The following is a 19,294-nucleotide window of genomic DNA, read 5'->3' on the forward strand; positions in this document are numbered from 1 at the left end:
ACAGTGATTGGCCAGCGGATCCGTCACTGGATCCGCTGTCAATCACTGTGTGGGCGACGCTGGCGGAGTAGGTGCGGGCGGCTGGATGCGGCGATGGTGCGGGTGGCGGGATGCGGCGGTGGAGCGGGCATCGGCGGTGCGGGTTGCGGCGGCGGAAATTACCTTTATCCTGCAGAGTTTGGCAGCGGAGCGGTTCCAGTTTCAAAAATGGCGCCTCAGCGTCATTTTTTAAATTCAAGATGGCTGCCGCGAGCCAATCACGGCTCGCCGCGTCATCGCCCCGCCCCCTCCGGCTGACTTATATAAGTCAGCGCGAGGCGGAGGAGAGTCAGTCTGACGGCGGAGGAGGAGCTGTGAAGAGCTCCTGAAGAATGAAGACGCCGGAAGTCCTGGCTGGGCGGCGGCTATGCAAAAGAGCTTAGAAGCCGCCGCCCACCAGGTGAAGACGCTGGAAGCCCTGGGGAGGTGGCGCCCCCCCAGGTGAAGACGCCGGAAGCCCTGGGAAGGCGGCGGCCACGCAAAAGAGCTTAAAGGCCGTCGCCCCCAGGTGAAGACCCAGTTTAATAAAGCTTATTTTCAAGACTTGTGTGGTGTTTTTATTTTAATATTTTCTTTACAGGTGGACTACAGGTGCCAGCGGGCACTTTATGTCCGGGCATGCTGGCACTTGTGGTTCTCCAAGTGCCAGCATGCTGGGGCAGGCTTGCTGGGACCTGTAGGCTACCTGTAAAGAACAATATTACTATTCTTTGCAGGTGGACTACAGGTGCCAGCAGGCCCTTTGAGTCCGGGCATGCTGGCAGTTGTGGTTCTCCAAGTGCCAGCATGCTGGGGCAGGCTTACTGGGACTTGTAGGCCACCTGTAAAGAACACTATTAACACACAATGAACCCCGCACCCACCGCCACCAGGGGTGCGGGGCATAGCACTGGGCTATCAGCCCAGTGCTGGTTATTGCTCGGGAGGGGGGACCCCATATTAATTTTTTGTGGTTCCCACTTTCCGAGGAATTCCAACCCTGGGCTGACTGGCTGGGGGGCAGATCAATGTTATGGCAGGGGGACCCCACACTGAGTGTCTCCCCTGCTGTGGCATTACTCCCCCTGGCTGGTTCTGCCTAGTGCTGGTTTTACTGGTGTGTTGGGGGACCACACTTTTTTTTTTTTCAGGGGGGGGGGGAGGGCTTGTTAGCTGCCAGTGCCTCCCCAACCAGTGACCTCACCGCACGTCACTGCAGTGTGCTGCATATATCTGTGCTCACACTGCTTTATTGTGGGGACTGGGGACCACCAGTATTATATAGGAGGAGAACAGTGCAGAGTTTTGCTGACCAGTGACCACCAGTATTATACGTTCTCTGCCTAAAAAACGCTCCATATCTGTGCTCAGTGTGCTGCATATATCTGTGCTCACACTGCTTTATTGTGGGGACTGGGGACCACCAGTATTATATAGGAGGAGTACAGTGCAGAGTTTTGCTGACCAGTGACCACCAGTATTATACGCACAGGGCTAGATTGCCCCGCATGTCAAGCCCCCCCTGCAGAGGTGTGAGAAAACATCACATGACAATGGTTTCGCACCAGGTCAGTTACTCCCTGCCACCAAGCCGTGTTTTTGGTCGCATCGCTCATGCAGCTGTCAATCAAGCAGAGGCGATCGGACAGGTGAGATGCTTTCGCCGTTGCAGCAATCAGCTCTGAATTAGGCCCTATGTTTTTTATGTTTTTTATGTAAACCACAAAATCCAATTCAAGGGGCAATCAGTCTCACAGTCCAGTCTAAGTTCACTTTAGTCAAACAAATATTACTTTGTAGATCCCAAATTCATTGCTGCTTAACCTACAGTGCAGTAACACTGAAAGGTTGCAAGTAACATGACCGGCAACTCTTGGATTTTCCTGAGAAATAGATCTTGGGAGGTGGGACCCGAACTGCAGCCATCTCAATATCCAGGACCCATCTCCTCACGATGGGTCCTGGATATTTTCTGAAAATATCTTCAGAAAACAACTAAGAGTTGCAGACCAATATTACCAGAATTCTGCAAAATGATATTCAAATTGAAGTGATATTTAGAGTCTTCACTTGCATAGCAAAATCAAATGCATAATGTTTTAGTGTCCAGAAATGCTTTCCATACTATGTGAAACAAGATGTGCGGTAAAGCAGGTCCAGTCAATTTGTCTATGATTTTGCGAGTACCTCAATACGTGTATTGCGGGATTGCCTATCTGAACCAAATTTCAAAATTGAAGATATTGACCTAGGACAACGAAACTTTGGCAATGAAGTACTACCATTGAGTAGGACATTTTCCATACCAAAGCATTTTTGATTTCTAAAACCGCTCATTTTCACTACACCCCTGCAAATGGAATGATAGTATAACAATGCAAATTATCTGAGTTATATATAAGGTTAAACTCATCTCTGTGATTACATCATCCTACTCTTCCATTTGTGAGAGTTATTGTCATCATCTTTATCACTGGCACTTATGTGACCTTTTTATATCTGCGTGCAAATAACACTGAATCTGTATATGCAGAGCTGTGATACAGCAGCCATGGCTTTTCCTCAAGTCAAGCTCTATTGTGCTTTATCTGGGACTTTGATCATGTGTAAAACTAATTCTTGTGTGGTTAAAGTTGTAGCCCAGCCTCTCTAGTACCCTCTGGTAAATTTACTAAGAAGCATGTTTGATTTCCAAACCAAATTGCTAGATATCGCCGGAAAATTCTAAATCCCAAATCCTAAGTGTCTATCATCTTTTGATGGCAGTACCCATCATTTTATTCTATCTAAAACCCTGTCAGATTGCCCCCTCTATGAAAAAACCAACTGTCAAATATATTGAAATAAAAAGAAAACTGATTAAGGCCACTTCTCTATAAGGGACCCTCCGGGATTAGGGGTCCTGAAGCTTAAGCTTCATTAATTTCATAGTAGAATCACCACTGCTGCTAAGACATACTTTGCTTACCAATATTCATACTGGATTTTTTTTTTTTTTCTAAAACATCTGACTGCATAACTGTACCAATGTCAGTTTGCCTTTATGCCCCTGAAAGTCCTGTCTGGCTAACCATTTCTCAAGTCTTACATGGTCAATTTTAATATGTCATTTCTGCACCCATAAAATCTCACATTCTGCTAAACAATAATAAACTACTGTATTGTCATTGTGCAGATACATTTACAGTACCAACACTATAATTTCATACAGCTTCCATATTCCTGTTTCCCTCCCTCTATACACCTCGTTCATTCACTTTTCCCCCATATTGTTCTTACTACCCCACCACTAATTCCTGCTCCCACCCACCTCTCCTTGTAATTTCTCCTCAATCCTCATTACATTAAACTCCCTCCCTGCACACTTCAGTTGCAGTTTCCCTTCCTATTTCAGGAGCCCACACCATCCCTACTCTCTCTTCATCTCTGACCTCAAAATTAGTCTAACCTCAATGCTACAGCAACCCTGATAATCTCACTCACACCTCTCCCAATAAACATTGTGCCTATCTTCTGTGCCGTCTGTAATGCCAGATCTGTCTGTAATAAACTGGTCCCCGCCAATGACCTTTTCATTTCCAACTCCCTGAGTCTCCAAACCATTACTGAAACCTGGATTTTCCCCTTTCACACTTCTACTGTGTATCTCTCACACCTCCCAATCCAGGAGTCACAATGGTTGTCGTGATTGGGTACTTTTATCCTCTGGTTGTTCCTACCAACTCATATCCACAGAACCATCCCTTACATTCTATACACTTGAGGTTCATGCTATATGTCTCTTCTAACCTGTTTGTCATGATTTTCACTTACTGCTCCCATGTTTACTAGGTTGTCTTGTGACTTACTCATGCCACTTCACCAATCCCAGTACATTTCAGGGGATAAAAGGTCAGCAGTAATTCCAGATGGTGCCAGTACAGCGTCGCTTCTCCTGAAGTCACAGCTCTGGTGAGCTTCCTGATATTCAGACTGTGTCAGTATGGTTCCAGTCCATTTGAATCCAGTTCCAGTCTGGTTGTGTCATAGACTCTGATCTAATACACAAATTTGGTTCCAGTCCAGTCACCTATCTTGTTTTAGTCTGGTCATCTATCCAGTTCCAGTCCAGTCATCTATCTGGATCCAGTCCAGTCATCAATCTGGTTCCAGTCCGATCACCTATAGGGGTCCAGTCCAATCAGCTATTGGGGGTCTAGTCCAATAACTGTTTCGCATTGCTTCCTAGCTTCATGAGCAGAAGCTGCGTCAAGCCTCCCAGCTTGCTCCACACTCCATCTCTGTCAGCTCCAGCCACTAATGCCTTTCCCAGCCAGGCCTAACCATCAGACGTGACACATCATTCAGCAACCCCCTTGGCCATCCCTCCAAATTCCTTGACATCTTTACTTCCTGGATCCCTCACTTCCTTTCCTCAGACCTTCCTTCTTTCATCCTAGGTGACTAAAATATCCTTTTCAATATTCCAGCAGAATACTCCTCACTCTTGCATCATTGTTTGTTCTCTCTCAATGGACTTTCTCACCCTCCATTTTGAGTACTCATTTGATCTTGTCTTTGCTCACTGTTGTGATATTTATTACACCAATTACACCAATTACCTCTCTCATCTTAATCTACTTTCTTTAACTTATCCTTCTCTCCTTCTCCACCTATGCCTCCAAGTTACCATCACTAGGCATAACACTGAGGCTATTAACACTGAATTCTTATTCTCCCTGCTCAACTCACTTCTCTTTCCTATTCTCACTCTCTCTCCTTCCTTAAACAAGCCTCTACTCTGTACAATGCTTTGTGTTTGACTATGTAGCTCTGGCAATCACTACTCATCCACACCCCAACCCTTGTATTCCAAATGTGCCAGATACCTGAAAATTTTTTCATGAATTGCTGAGCAACAGTGGAGGAAATCATGCTCCAAGGCAGGCTTCCTTCACTTCAAATGTATGCACTCATCCTACAGTATTGGCCTTACCCTCTCTAAAACATAGTATTTCAAGGACCTCATCTGCTAACAATACTCAAACCTCAAGCATCTCTTTTCACTTTCAATTTCCTCCTTTTCCCACCCCCTCTTTGCCTCACCTCCTCACTCTTTACCCTTTATTTTTCCACCCACTTCTCATCTAAAATGTACTCCTAAATCAAGACAATATATCCGACTGGACCCTCAGCACTCCGACACCTCCGATCACAGCCTACCCCAACCATCAAGCTTTTAAGCTCTCACAGTCATGTCCATCATCCGTCCTCCCAACGACTTCCATTTCCCCACTTGACCTGATTCCCTCCCACCTCCTACACCACCTTTCTCCTTCTGCAAGTTTTCATCTTGCCCACCTCTTCAATCTCTCCCTCTCATAAGACACTTTCCCTTCTGCATTCAAGCATGCTCTGGTATCCTCTAGACTCAAAAAAACTATTCCTGTTCCTAACACTTTGTACAACTAACTACCCATCTCTCTCCTCCCTTTTCCCACCAATCTCCCTGAGCATATGCAAATAACAAGTAAATGAAAAGCCCCTTGGACTCTACGACAATAAGATATGTAAGATATGTAAAATGCACACTGACAAAATGGTAAAAATCCTTTCAGATACGTTAATAAAATAAAAATATCAACTGATTAATCCAGTAAAAATTTAGGCCATATGTATCACAAAATTTATCACAGAAGAAACGGTCCCAGTTTTACATGTAGATTAGTTCTCAATATGAATTCCCTTCCAGCAGATGAAAGTTAAATTGCTTGTAGACACACCATAAAACAGAATACAGGTTAAGTATCCCATATCCAAATATCCGAAATATGGAATATTCCGAAATACGGACTTTTTTGAGCGAGAGTGAGATAGTGAAACTTTTGTTTTCTGATGGCTCAATGTACACAAACTTTGTTTAATACACACAGTTATTAAAAATATTGTATTAAATGACCTTCAGACTGTGTATATAAGGTGTATATGAAACATAAATGAATTGTGTGAATGTACACACACTTTGTTTAATGCACAAAGTTATAAAAAATATTGGCTAAAATTACCTTCAGGCTGTGTGTATAAGGTGCATATAAAACATAAATGCATTCTGTGCTTAGATTTAGGTCCCATTGCCATGATATCACATTATGGTATGCAATTATTCCAAAATACGGAAAAATCCAATATCCAAAATACCTCTGGTCCCAAGCATTTTAGACAAGGGATACTCAACCTGTATAGTGCAAAAAACTTCTTTTAAAGCTTTACAGTTGATTGATAAGTTAACATTTTCATCATATACAAATCTCCACCCCAAATTAGGGAAGTAAATGGAAGCATGCCATGTCTAGCTCCTGGCCAGGAGCAATGGAGTAGGTATTAGTGGGAGGTTCCAGATCCCTTCCTCCCTCCAAGCTTATCACCAGCTTCAGGACATGGTGCTTTCCTATGAGATCTGGGATGCAGGTAAGTAAACCAAAATGTCTGCCAATGTGTTTCGAGTTTATTAAAAACTCTTCCTCATGGCAGATACCATGTACTGACATACTGACTACATACCTGCGTCCCAGATGTCATAGGAAAACACTGTGTCCTGATGCTGGTGATTAGCTTGGAGGGAGGAAGGGATCCGGAACGTCTCACTAATACTTACTACATTGCTCCTTGCCATGAGCTAGACAAAGTATGCTTCTATTTGCTTTCTCAATTTGCGGTGGAGATTGCATATGATGAAAATTTCAACTTATCAATTAACTGTAAATCTTTCAAAGAAGTGTATTGCACTATATTCTCTAAAATATTCCCATTTTTTAAATGCAGTGTCTACAAGCAATTTAAATTTCATCTGCTGGAAAGAAATATGTATTGAGAATTCATCTACAGTACATGTAAAAAAGGGAACTGTATCTTCTGTGATAAATTTTGTGATACATATGGACTATATTTATACTGGATAAATCAGGTGATATTTTTATTTTGTTTACATATCTGAAAGGATTTTTACCATTTTATCAGTGTGCATTTCTTGTTGTGGTAGCGCCTGAGGTGTTTTCCATTTCCTTGTTATTTGTGTACCATTTTGGTGGGCGGGTTCCACCTGAATAGACAGCTCCATAGACATAGCGCCATTGTTTTATCCACTCTTATTTTTATATTGTCCTTGGGTTTATACAACCACCTCACTGTCTTTCTTTACTCTCAATTCCTGCTTGATCCATTTCAGTATGGCTTCATACTACCCTTTTCCACTCTACTAAAACAGCCCTCATGAAAGTCAGCAATGACCTCCTTGGTGTGAAAAGAGCCACTACTCTCTGCTCATTCTCCTTGATTTCTCTACTGCTTTTGACACTGTGGACTCTTCACTATCTTGGTCTGCATGATACTGTTCTCTCCTGGCTGTCCTCCTACCTCTCTGACTGCTTCTTTCGTGTCTTCTCTTATGACTCCACTTCTGCCACCCACTTCCACTAACAGTAGGTATCCCCTAAGGTTCTGATCCTCAACCTCTAATATTCCCCCTTTATATGTCCTCTTTAGGTATGCTCAACAGCTCTTTTGCCCTTTAATATCACCTCTATGTTTATTGTAATCCCTAATTTCATATAACAGCATTAATTAGATTGGAATATATATGAATTACTGGTGACTGGGATGCCGGCCATCAGTATGCCGACAGCGGCATCCCGGCCACCAGTATGCCGACAGCAGGGCTCGCCACGCTGCAGGCATGGTGCCTCGCTGCGCTCAGCCACAGAGGGAGAGAAGCCTGTGCCACTGGTATCCCGGCGCTGTAATTTCAGTGCGAATCGGGATCCCGGCATCTGTATTCTGATAATCGGGATCCTGAGTAGCGGTATGCTAACTGCTTCCCATTATAATATAAGGACACATACAGACAGAGATATGTATGTTGCTGTAGTGTATATATATCTGTGTGTTTATCTAAATGTTATATCAAGGTAGCTTATATCAAGATATTATAGTTATGTAATATATTTTATGCATGTACTGTATGCTAATTTATATATTGTGGCTGTGACTTATAATGAGCTCTGCTGCAGCTTGAACACTAGAGAAAGATCTAGAAGACCGCATGCAAAGCTGAGTATAGCTGGAGCATGAGACACTGCAGAAAGGCAGTTAGTGAGATTTGCATGTGTAGCGGCAGTTACTACCTGGAGGGACAGAGGACCAGACGTGCTGGACAGGTGTGCTGTAGCTGCTGAGAAATAAAAAGTATATACAGTAGCAACTGCGATGTGTATATTAGCACTTTCATATATAGGACACCCTTCCCTTTGCGCTCCTTACAACAATTTCAACAGCGATTATGGATAAGGGCTCTACTTAGCTTAACACCCATCCCTTTTGCTGCTTCTGTGTGCAAGCACGGCAGGTGCAGAAATTATCTTTTGCGATGTGTATATGTTGTAAAAGCTGCTCAGTTTGTTGGAGTCTACTATTAAGGATGAATTACAAGCGCTATGGATATCTTATGTGTTTAATGCTCTTAAAATATGTATTTATGAAAATGGCACCTGTAAGGAAAAAAAGGTTATTATTTTGTGTTTACAGCTCCTTATTGGAGTTATGTGAAATGAGCACAGTCTGTTCCATATTCACAATATTACAATTGTGCATACCCTAGCTGTCCCAACCTTCTAGCCAGTTCATACATTGGCAGGAAAAAAGATGTCCACACTCCTGACTGGCCATTTACCGCTGCATACAGCGGTAGCGGTTCGCGTCTGGATGTCGGGTTGCTGCTTGATGACGTCACACTGCTGCTAGCAGTGGGAAGATGGGACCGGATGTAACTTGCTGTCCTTTAGGTCATGTGCCTTCAATGCTTTTTGTGCTTCACTGCGCACTTTGTTGAGGATGGCAAAATGATTTCCAGGTCTCATTTTTATACTTAAATTTTTTTATTAGTCACTTTGTTAAAAAACAGAGTGACTAAAAAACAGAGTGACTAATAAAGTTTTTTAAGTATAAAAATGAGACCAGGAAATCATTATGCCATCCTTGACAAAGTGTGCGGTGATGTACGAAACATGTTAGCGGCACATGAGCTACAGGATAGCAAGTTCCATCCAGTTTCATCATCCCGCCACTAGCTGCAGTGTGGCATCATCGAACCTCGCCCCAACATTCAGCCACGAACTGCTACCGCTGGATGCAGCGGTAAATGGCCATTCAGGAGTATGGACATCTTTTCTCCTGCCGATGTATGAACTGGCTAGAAGGTAGGGACAGCTAGGGTATACACAATTGCAATATTGTGAATCTGGAACGGACTGTGCTCATTTCACATAACTCCAATAAGGAGCTGTAAACACATAATAATAACAACCTTTTTTTCCTTACAGGTGCCACTTTCATAAATACATATTTTTAAAGCATTAAACACATAATATATCCATAGCGCTCGTTATTTATCCTTAACTGTAGCTGCGGAGAAGCAGACATTTTTCATAGAGAAAGTGGAGATGCAGATAAGGATGGGCTGGGCAGTGGAGCAAGTAGTGAGAGACCCAGAGATGAATTAAGCTTAGTGGAAGGATCAGAGAGAGTGGCCTGCCTGCCAGGGCTGTCAACAGGATAAAGGGCATAATTTAGATCTGATCGCAGCAGCAAATTTGTTAGCTAATGGACTGCAGGGGGGCAGATGTAACATGTGCAGAGAGAGTTAGATTTGGGTGTGGTGTGTTCAAACTGAAATCTAAATTGCAGTGTAAAAAGAAAGCAGTCAGTATTTACCCTACACAGAAACAATTTAACCCACCCAAATCTAACTCTCTCTGCACATGTTATATCTGACCCCACCCCCAAGGTGTACACGGTTTTGCCCATTAGCTAACAAATTTACTGCTGCAATCAGATCTGAATTAGGCCCAAGCTACTCAGGAAACAAAAGGCATACATACAGTAATGTTGTCTATCCCTCTCACTAAAATACTACAATGGGCAAATTACAGTACAGTAGTTCACACAGGGAGGCAACCACTTCACTGCAACAGCAGTTAGCCCCTGCATTGCTTTATACTGCATTAGAAGAAACTTGCAGTCTATAATTAACTCAGTAATTTGTTTGAGAGGCTTACTATTGACAGATGTACCATCCAGGGTTAAGTATAAGCCTATTTATAAGCAGCCGGACAAGTCCATACAGGATCCAGCCAGAGCTTGGTTACTTAGTAAAATACTTATGAAAAACATCATATGCCTTCAACAGCACAATAGCAGAATCTCAACATTGCAAGAAAGACTGATTTGCTACGAGTATACAGATAACTAATTACTGATACCACCAAGTGGCTGTGTAAAACTACTATCTTCTATTCAGTAGCCTATATATAAATGTTTTATGGCCATAAGCATTGGAGTTGCATCCAAGGATTCACTTAAATACTCTCATGACACCATTGACTGTGTGTTAATTCAGTGTTGTTTAGTATCAATAGAGGACTGTTAAAGCTATATTGTTTAAACCCTACAATGGATGCTTTTATTCCCAGACTTTCTTCGCTGTTTATATGCACCAACGAGTATGGCCATGCACAAAGACTTATAATGGACTAAGGGCCTAATTCAGACCTGATCGTAGATGTGGAAGAAAATGCACATCTACGATAAATGTCTTTGACATGTGGGGGGGACGCCCAGCACAGGACAAGTCCGCCCCACATTCCAGCTGTATCCCCTCCCGCAAACATGCGAGAGCCTCGCACAACGGCGATGCTTTCACATGTTTAGAGTATCCCTCTAGCTGCACAGCCTAGCTGTGAATGCAGATGGCTAACTGCCATATTAAGGATCACAGTGGCTGCATGTGACGTCATGCCGCCGCCCACGGCCTGCTTCCCAAATGGTCCGGACACACCTGCATTGTCCAGACTGCAGCACTAAAATAGAGTATCAACACACACAAAACACAGCATCAATGCCCTGTTCCCGCCCCCCCAAGGTCTTTCTCTTCAGAGCGCAGTTTAGGACCTTGCACATGCATGTACCGGCATACACGCATGCACAGATATGCAGAAATCGCTTCATAGCGATTTCTGCATATTGGCGTCAGGGTCTGAATCAGCCCCTAAGTTGTCTTTAAGGGATGAGAGACTATACTTTATGCTCTAAAGACAGGTGCAATGCAGTAACTGATAACTTTATTGTGGAATGGTAAAACCATGTGTAGGGATTAAATGTGTATGTTTACTGTGTATTACCCCATCCTAATAGTTAACTATAAAGACACGTGAATTATTATATTTTTTTATATGCTAAACTAACTGGAACATTGCTTTCTAGTTTGAAAAGAGCAGATATTGATATTGTAAAGATATATGTAAAACTAGTACAATTTATTCATTAAGGAAATTGCAACACTATCATATAGTATACTTACCTTCTGGGGGTGTTCCCAAGTCCACTCTGTGGAAGGGGTAAAAGTGATTGAGACTTGGATGGAGGCACTAAGAGGAAAGAGGGAGAGGATAAAGGTTTTATAAATTGGTGTAGCATTACAGGGAAAGGGATAACCCCCGTTACATTATGATACTTAGATCTACAGTACCTCTCCTCCCCTGACCTCTCTCTCCATATATCTCCACTTTCTCTCTGCTATCTCTTCCTGGATCTATCAGCACTTTCTTAACATGTCTAAGACTTATATGATCATTTTGCCACCTTCCCATGTAACCTCAACTCCCATAATTTAATTATCTATTGACAGCACTACCATGTCCACTAGCCCTCAAGTGCACTGTCTTTGAGTTATCCTCAACACATCCCTCTCCTTCAAACCATATATTTACTACCTTTCGCAGTCCTGCTGTTTCCATCTCAAAAATATTTCTAGGATCAGACCCTTTCTCATCCTTATTGAACTACTGTAACCTCCTCCTATCTGGCCTCTCTGAATCCCACTGTTCTCAATGCTGTGGCCCTGCTCCTCTTTCTCTGTAAGTGCACTATATCAGGCCCCCCTTCCCTATAAATAATGCACTGGCTCCCCATCCCCTTCAGATCCCAATTCAAATATCTGACACTCTCTTGCAAAGCCCTCACCCAATCTTCTCCCATTTATATCTCTGACCTTTATCTCCTTTCACACTCCCACCTGCCCTCTTCACTCCACAAATGAATGCTCTCTTGACATATGATTAATTCCTCCCACTCCCAAGATTTTGCTCATGCTGCTCCCTACCTCTATAGTTTTGTCCCTCTCCCTATCATATTCTCCACCTCTCTAAAAAAAAAACTTCAAATGGGCTCTCAAGACCCACCTCTTCATCAAAGCCATCCAGCTCTCATACTAACTCACTACACCATGCTCACTGCCTACCCCATTGGTATCATCCCTGTATATCTGCCCCTCCCCTTTAGAATGTAAGCTCTCATAAGCAGGACTCTCTTCCTTAATATGCTTTTCTTTCCCTTGTTTATATTGTCATCTATTCCATAGTCCATACTCCCTATAACTGCCGCTAATCCTTGGTTTCTGCCACCCTTGTGCTTGAGTGTTATGACCGCTGATACAGCATTGTTTATAAACCATGTACTTGTCCTACAGCGTCTTGTAATATAAGTCAGTTTTCTTGTCTTGCTCATACTGTATGTTAATAAATATACAGTACTTTGTTAGGTGTTGCAGAAACCTTGTGAAACCATATAAATAAGAGGAAAATAATAATAATAATTGTAATAATAATAATAATAATAATAAAAAAAACATTATTATTATTGTTGTTATTATTATTATTATTATTATTTTTTTTTTTTCCATTTCACTATATGTAATTTCAATGTCATTATAGGTTATATTAATTTCACTATATGTTATACCAACTTTGCTATGTGTTCTATCCAGAAAGCTGTAATTTTGAATTGACACAGTATGCTGTATACAGTACAATATGTCTACATCTACTGTACGTCAGTCTTAAAAGAGGCAGATGATAACTCTGCATTCTCATTCAGGGAATTGTGTCTGTGTGTCATCCAGTGATGATAACAAGAGACAAAATCTCAATGATGCTGGAAGCACTCACAGGACTTAACAATGTGGTAAATAACAATGTATTTAATGCTGATAGAGCTACATTTTGGTAAAGCAAAGCGCATACTTATCCACTGGAACATAAAATCACATAATCTCCGGCAGTGTCAAGTGCTCAGAGTGCATCCAGCATTATTGATACGTGCATGCAAGTGTGAATTGATAGATACATTAGATAGCTACAGTACTTAGATCATAGATAGTGAATATTTACATAGCTATCAATAGATAGATAGATAGATAGATAGATAGATAGATAGATAGATAGATAGATAGATAGTAAAATCTACTCCTTAATGTAATATGTAAGAATGTTAAAATGGTAGAGGAGTTTTGAAGGTCTGTGGACATATTATACAGGTAACAAGACTTCTTTTAAGACTAATTTCATGTAAGAAAAGGTATTCATACCAAAATCTGTTTTATCATTGCCGACAGTGGGCATAATTCAAGGTTGATTGCAAAATTTAATTTTCCCCTAATGGGCAAAACCATGTGCACTGCAGGTGGGACAGATATAACATGCACAGAGAGAGTTAAGAGCCATACACAATGAGCGATCCGCCGCAGAGCAGCCCGACGGCAGATACGGCCGACAGGCGACCCGGCAGCGGAAGGGGGGCAGTGACGGGAGGAGTGAAGTTTCTCCACTCCCCCCGTCACCCGACTCCATAGAAGTGCAGGCAAATATGGACGAGATCGTCCATATAGGCCTGCATGCAAAGGGCGACGGGGCACCAGCGATGAATGAGCATTGTTCACGCTGGTGCCTCCACACTCAAAGATATGAACGAGATCATTAATATCTTTGACTATTATCGCCCAGTGTGTAGGGCCTATTAGATTTGGGTTGGTTATATTGTTTCTGTGCAGGGTAAATACTGGCTGCTTTATTTTTACACTGCAATTTCGATTTCAGTTTGAACACACCCCACCCAAATCTAACTCTCTCTGCACATGTTATATCTGTCCCACCTGCAGTGCACATGGTTTTGTCCATTAGGGAAAAATTGTATTTTTCAATCAGCCTTGAATTAGGCCCAGTATAATGTACAGATGGGTCCACGGTTATCTTTGTTAGTTTGCTGCGCCTAAGCACAACATGGTTCATTAACATAAAAACTTCATCTATTGTTCTCAGCTGCAATACAATACAGAGAACAATACAGCAGGGGATTAAGTCATTACAGTATGGGATTAAGTCTGATTGCTCAATCTCAGTTAATCCTATTAAAGGTCAAGATAAACATGGACCCATCTGTATGTATCAAAGCTTGGAGAAAGATAAAATTAAGATAAATAAAGTACCAGCCAATCAGTTCCTAACTGTCATTTTTCAAACACAAACTGTAAACTGCCAGGAGCTGATTGGTTGGTACTTTAACTCTCCAAGCTTTGATATATATGCCTCTCAGAAATGGGATATAAGTGACATCACTATTCTTAAAATATAACAATACATTTACAGTGTATTTTATTTTACATTTACTAATATTGCATGTGTATACTGTATTTATATTTCTGCAATACTTAAACTAATTAGATCCAGAAATTATGAGAAAATCAATACCGTATTAATATAAATATTGTTTATATTGTATAACCTCTAATTTTGTTTTCAAGAACATTTTATAGCATGACACAAGTTATGGCATAGGATGATTCTTACTTATGACCCTTGCATTAGTAACATAACAAAAAGCCACTTGAATGTTTAAAAAAAAATCTCATTATTTTTATGTAGAGAATTATCCTGATCACTTTTTCGCATTAACAGTATAACCTACAAGACTATGGATTTCTGCTTACCAAGCACTAATGCTGTGAAATTCATATCATGTATTGAACAAGAATTTTTCACCTCTGTGGGATAATGGGGGAATTATTAAATCAGAATAGAACTGACCATATAGTTTTATTATGGAATGTCATTTAGAAAATATCTATAATGACTATAATGTCATTATAGTTTTATTCATACAATGTCATTTAGAAAATAAATAATTTTGTGCCATACCTTGGTCAGACCTAATGCAGAACACTTATGAGAGTTGTCACAAAATTATGTTATTCTGCCACCTTGTGGAAACCACTACAATTACATTTTATATTTTGCACCTAAAGTTTTTAAAGGCAAAAACAAAGGATGTAATTTAAAAATTGGCAAATTGAAACAAATGGTGCAAGACAGCAATATTTGCAAAGGGGCAGAAGGCTGCACTGTTAGGTGAGTTAATCGACTTTGCAGAGTCCGTTATTATCCCACCTGCTTCTATAGACAGAAATCCTCAAACTAAGACTTGTTGATAGGACCTGACTGTTGAGGTTGGGAACTACTGGTTTTAAACTAAGTTGCATTTTAGGAGAAAAGTTGAAATGTTTTATTAAGTTGTAGGAACCTAGAGTTTTGTGTAATGTTTACATTTTTACAGCAAACTTCCTGGGATCTGTCTGCATGGGTACAAAGCAAATATCACCGCAATGTTCAGCAGCGCACATACTCGGCCTTAAATAGACAGCATCCTCAACATCGTTCCTTTCTCTGAGAGCTTCTGTGGGGTACAGATTTGTCCTCATATATCTAGCCTCAATCAGGGGTGTTTCAACAGAGGAGGGGGCCCGTGTGCACCTCCGGATGGGCCCCCTCCTCTGTACGGCGCAGTAGACTTCGGCATTATGCCAGAGTCTACTGCACATGCGCAGGTCTCCGGAAACATGGTGCCCGTCATGATCCGGAGACCAATTTGGCTACTGCATGCGCACAGTGGCTATTTTGGTGGCGATTTCCGCCGCGATCGCAGCCCCCGATGCTGGACTCCGGAAATGTATGTATTAAAATGGGTGCAATGTGTGAGCCCCCCTGAACCCGGGGGCCCGTGTGCACAGCACACATTGCACCCATTATAGAAACACCAATGGCCTCAATGCACACCATGACACGAGCACTATGCAACTCTATTATTGCCAGGCATCTTTGTTTTGCTGAAAATGCTTTAGTCCCAATGCTATGTGATTAGTGCACACCAGGAGACTGTGCTGATTAATTGATAAGCAACACTAGTATATCTATGTGCAAATGAGTCTGTACTCTGTATAGGAAGCATAACAGATCTTGGTATGGAAAAAAACCATTGCATCTGCATTGTAGCACTTCATATAGAGATATTTAAGTGTCACATATCAAATTAATTATTGCAGTCTCCTGCTGCATCGCATTGCATCTAAGATGCAATATCAATAAAAAAAGACACAAAAAGCCTAACACTAGCAGGGTCTCATGGAACCTGGCACAACGAGAGTGGCAGTTTGGTGCAGCTGCAGCAATGATGTATGAGGATACTGTACATCTGTAAGTAAAAAAGTAGCAATGTTGCTATCAGTGAAGTGCTATCCCAGAACTGCACCTCGCCGCAATCACATTTGAACTATCCCCCTAGTTTGAGTCAGACTATGGGATTAATGATCTAAATTCCAGTAATATATATTTATTATAAAGGTGTCTCTTCTGTTCACTCTGAAATAATCTCATCTATGTACCAACCTTTTTACCATCACTATGACAACCAACAATTCCAAACACCTGCTCTCTACTACTTAGACAAAATGTATGAATTAGTGATCGCAACATCCGTCCCTCATATAGTTATGCTCCTATTATTATCCTTCACGCTCTGCTTTAGTTTAGATTATTACTCAACTTTAGATCTACAGTATACTATTAGTTTTATATACTTAAATAACAGCTATTACGTTTACATCTGAGCCATGGTTACTTATGACAATAGAACAGCACAGTTCTCATTCCTTGAAGCGTCACAAAGTTACTACTCATATTTATTGCTCACACTTAATATGAAGTAAGATATTTTTAGACTTACATTATTACTAATATAAAATACGTTAGTTTGGCAGCAACAATTTCATAATTGCAAACTTCTTTTTCTGCAGCTGCCTTTTTATAGTTAATTTTTAACTTAGTCTCACATCCACTGAAAGGGAATTAAACAAAGTACATTTTTGTTTACATCTTGTTTTTTAGTTTTTTTATATACCAGTTAGGACACACGTCAGTCATTATAACTAACAGGTATAAATAAGGCACCTCTCTCTTTATTTACCCTTACCTAATGAAGCAGTAAAGAAGAAAGTTAAATATGCTGTTCTGAGTTGCAACGTATTTTTTTCTATGTACTTACGCTTTAATTTTAGCCTAAACTTTTTCTTTAACTTAATTAAATACTTGTATAGCCTTTAATTTTATTGTCATTCGTTTTTATTTGACCAAATTTTTGGTGTACAGTATACACTATTTTATTTATGAAGAGGGGAGATTGGACCACACATCCAAATTTTAAATATAATAAGAGATTCTGCCATACTGAAACTTGTAGTGCCACTAAGAAAAATAAAATGCAGGTACACACAAAGCACTGATAGTTTTATTTGTGTATATTCCACTTAATCTAAGACCAAGTATGCAAATACGTGGGTTAATTTAGAGATAAGCGGGTTCGGATTTAACGTCAGAATTAACGCCAGTTCAGTTTTATCTGGATTTTTCCTATTGGCTATCCAAAACACGTGACATGCGTGAGCCAATAAAATGCCGTTTGAGAAACTAGTAAATCTGAGTAAAACTGAACCCGCTCATATCTAGTTTAACCCAGGTAATGATGGAATTGTAGACCCTACATTCCTCCATATTTGTTCCCAGAAGGAATTTACCATCAGGCATTCCCTCATCAAATGCAAGAATCCTGCCCTTTCTAGTTTGCACCTTGGACATAAAGAATTATATTGCAAGCCCTCTCTGTTCATAGATAACGGCATATGATATGCTCTATGACACACAAAGAAGTGTTCCTGTTGATATCTAACACATACCGTAGCCTCCTTTATTGTACCTAGCACCCGGGTCCATTGCTGATCTGGGATCCGACCCAAGTCCCTTTCCCATTTCAATTTAAGATTCTCCAATGGTTCTAGTGATGCTCTATCATTCAATAAAACGTACACTGATAACATCCGACCCTTGTGAGAAAGCTTAGTCAATATAGTTTTAACTATAGAAGATGATGTAATGGGCACTTTCTGCTCAAACTGGGCCATTATGGCATGACGTAGTTGCAAATATCGGGAAAAGGCATTTTTAAAGATGTTAAATTACTCCTGTAGTTGTTGAAATAATTTAAAAATACCATCCCTATGTAATTGTCTAAAAGAGAACACACCCTTTAGGGCCTATATATTATCTTGTGATATTTTTACTAGAGATGTGAGGCGGATACCTTTTGGGTTTTGGATTTGGATCTGGATCTCCACTCATGTTTTGGATCTGGATTGGTTTTGCCAAAACCATCCTTTCGTGTTCTGGTTTTGGTTTTGGATCTGGATGTTTTTTGAAAAAACATAAAAACAGCTAAAATCACAGTATTTGGGGGTAAGTTTGATCCTACGGTATTATTGACCTCAATATCATTCTTTTCCACTCCTTTCCAGTCTATTCTGAACACCTCACACCTCACAATATTGTTTTAGGCCAAAAGGTTGCACCAAGGTAGCTGGATGACCAAGCTAAGCAATACAAGTGGGTGGCACAAACACCTGGCTCATCTAGGAGTAGCACTGCAGTGGCAGACAGGATGGCCGTTTTAAAAACTAGTCCCCAAAGAGCACATAATGCAAAGAAAAAAAAGGACATGGAAAGATTAATAAACCCAAGATCTCAGAATCATAGCTAGCTACAAACATACCACCTCCTTCTTTGATGACTTTTCACATTATGAGAAGAGGCAAGAGGAAGAGGACAGTGTCAACAAGGTGATTAAAAATTAGAGAGGCACATACTATCAGGAACAACACACAGGCTTTCACCTCCACTCCTATATTGCTGTGGAATGGAAAGGACTTCAACCAAGCAAATATATAATTAATTACCACATTATTGGACAAAACAAAAAACTGGGGGCCAAGCTTCCAAAATTGTACCCACTTCTCCATTTTCAGGGATTAAGATAATCTTGGATTTAATGCTGGGATGCAAATAAACTGGTTTATACCACAAGATCAAGATTTAATATTTTCCCCTCTACGGAGTCTGGAGACTTATTTTGTGAAAATCTCATGGGTTTCTTTTTTTCCATTTTTTATTGCATTTTTATTCACATATTTTGTGGCAAATGCCTTATTTATGTTTTTTACAGCTCCCAGTTATACGCATGGGTGCATACCTGT

The 19,294-nt window shown here is 40.8% G+C and overlaps 1 protein-coding gene across 5 annotated transcripts in view; it reads left to right on the forward strand.

Annotated features, from left to right (window-relative positions):
- Nucleotides 1–8,153: 8,153 nt before the first annotated feature.
- Nucleotides 8,154–19,294, forward strand: part of LOC134914273 (uncharacterized) — a 177,311-nt gene continuing 166,170 nt past the window's right edge. For 2 of the 5 annotated variants that reach the window (XR_010177380.1, XM_063920038.1), the window contains exon 1: nucleotides 8,158–8,238. The gene's annotated coding sequence lies outside the window, so the exon portion shown is untranslated. Of the gene's footprint in view, nucleotides 8,239–19,294 lie in introns of all 5 variants that reach the window. The other 3 variants (XM_063920044.1, XM_063920053.1, XM_063920062.1) reach the window with 3 other exon arrangements.

The sequence above is a fragment of the Pseudophryne corroboree genome, chromosome 1, assembly GCF_028390025.1.
Source record: "Pseudophryne corroboree isolate aPseCor3 chromosome 1, aPseCor3.hap2, whole genome shotgun sequence".
In the NCBI taxonomy this organism is placed as follows: domain Eukaryota; kingdom Metazoa; phylum Chordata; class Amphibia; order Anura; family Myobatrachidae; genus Pseudophryne; species Pseudophryne corroboree.